Here is a 2,625-nt window from a genome sequence, read left to right on the forward strand (position 1 = left end):
CATAAAATGTTCAAACAAGTCTTTAATCATAATAGCACACAAACACCCATCAACAGGACCATGGAAAACCAAACTATGTGTTACAGTTACTCTTAATAGAATATGTCTCAGCAATACAAACATCAAATTACTGCTATATACAGGACTACTATGTTATATCGCAGATATTATGTGAAGCAAAAAAAAGCCAAACACAAGAGTGTGTTCAGTATGAATACATTTAAACAAATTTCAAAAAAGTAAAATTAGTATAGTTAAATATTAGTATATGTTAAATTTATATTAGTCAGCTTCCAAGATATCTTCAATGATTGTTGTCTGTGAATTTTCATAACTTCATGGATTTCCCTCCCACACTGAATCGTGAGTGGCCCACATAGTCAACACGATATTGTAGAAGCAACAGTGAGTTACTTCCATGGTGAGGCCATAGAATTAATTGCAGTTTCTTCCTAAGCCTCATTTGGATTGCTTGCTCTGGGATATGTCATGAAGCCATCTCAGAGCCTTGTTTAAGGCCTATTAGGGGAGGAACCTGACAACATAAAAGATCCTCAGCTCAGTCAAGATGACTGCATGCAACTGCATTCAACATCTGCCTGCAAAGTCACCAGAGACCTTAAAAAAAAAAAAATCATTCAGCTAATGAACTCCCAAATTCATGAATCAAAAATACTTTTAGGTGGTAATATTTATTGCTCTTTTTAAGTCACAAAATTTTATATAATCTTTTATGCAACAATAGATAACTGATACAAGGTAGAAATCAAAAGAGGATTTGTCTCTGTGGAAAGGGGGATACCAGTCAAAAAGAAGCACAAGTTTACTTGCAGGGATAATGGAAATGTTCTATATCTTAATTTTTATGATACATGGATATATTTGAAAGGTTAATAAAATAGGTACTTGTCACTCTGTTTTTCTATATGCTTAACAAAACACTGTTGAAATCTTGTTCCCAGGATGTGTTGTCCCCAACTGTGAACTGTTTGCTAATCTTGTTCCCAGAATGTGCTGTCCCCAACTGCCAAACTGCAAGATGCAGTCCCTCACTCGGTTGCAGGCAAACTGCCCACTCGCCCTGATCCGTCAATGAACTTCCCTCCCTACCGTCTCCAAGAAAAGTATATAAGCTCTGCTCAAGCTGTTCTCAGGGCTCTAGCTCTCTTTGCTAAGGTGAGCTCTGAGCCCCAGCATGCTGGTCCCCAAATAAACCCTTTTGCTGTTGCATGAGGCAGTCTCTTGGTGGTCTCTTCCTCCGACGTTTCGCCGGTCCCTTACATATTCATTTGTTAAAACTTTGTTAACCACATGTTTAAGGTCTGTGCATTTTATTACATTTCAAATATATCTCAATTTAAAAATAAATAAATGAGAAAGAAAAAATGCTGCATAGAAAAAAAATTAATTCATGATAGTAATTATACTGTAAATATATAGAAATAAAATATTAAAATGTGCACATCAGAACAAAAAAAACGGGCTGGGGATGTGGCTCAAGCGGTAGCGCGCTTGCCTGGCATGCGTGCGGCCCGGGTTCGATCCTCAACACCACATACAAACAAAGATGTTGTGTCCGCTGAAAATTAAAAAATAAATATTAAAAAAAGAACAAAAAAAATATAACTCCTTAAAGAACAATACTAAAATAAGGGGGAAAGACCTAAATAATGAGATATGCAATGTTCCTATTAATGAAGGTAAGTAAATAATTAACACTTATTGAGAGTTTTTAGGTGACAGGCTCTAGTTCTAGAGCTCTGCCTGGATTCCATTATATTATTCCTCATGATAACCTAAGAACTAAGTGCTATTGTTAATTCCTACCTGATAAACATAAAACTGAGGGCAAGAGTTTAAGTGAGGATTGCTTAGGGGTCTATGCTTTTGAAATTAGCATTTTAAAAATTAGTCTAATACCAATAATAAAAAAATTCCAGCACCATTTTTAAATTAATCTTGAAAGACTATGTTATGATTTGGATGTGAGGTGTTCCCCAAAATCTCATTTATGAAACTTTATATTTATGAAACATAAAGCCCAGAAAAAGATCCATAGACATATGTTGAATTTTAGTAAAAAATATTGCAAAAAGCCTTGGAGGAGAGATGATCGGGCTATCACCTTAAACTAATCAGTGAATTGATCTCTGATGGGATTAACTGAGTGGTAACTGGAGGCAGGTGGGGTGTGGTTGGAGAAAGTGGTTCATTGGGAGCATGGATGTAGGGTATATATTTTGACTCGGGAGCCTCACTCTCTGCTCTCTGACCACCATGTGAACTACTTCCCTCCCCCATAGGCTTCCACCATGATGTTCAGCCTCACCTTGAGCCTTGAGGAATGGAGCTGGCTGTCTTTGGACTGAGACTTCTGAAACTGTAAACTCCAAATAAACTTCTTCTCCTTTACACTTGTTCTGGTTAGGTCCTTTTAGTCACAGCAAAGAAACAGCTAACTAAAACAGACTAATTCTGAAATATACTGTAAAGAGGGAAAGAATGGTGACAGAGAGATTTCTTTTATTATATACCAAAGCATCCAAAATACACAGTGATTCAGGAAAATTTGGAAAAAGATGCTAACAACAACAACAACAAAAGGAAATATAAAGCCCACAAAAA

This window comes from Ictidomys tridecemlineatus, chromosome 10 (assembly GCF_052094955.1).
Source record: "Ictidomys tridecemlineatus isolate mIctTri1 chromosome 10, mIctTri1.hap1, whole genome shotgun sequence".
In the NCBI taxonomy this organism is placed as follows: Eukaryota; Metazoa; Chordata; class Mammalia; order Rodentia; family Sciuridae; genus Ictidomys; species Ictidomys tridecemlineatus.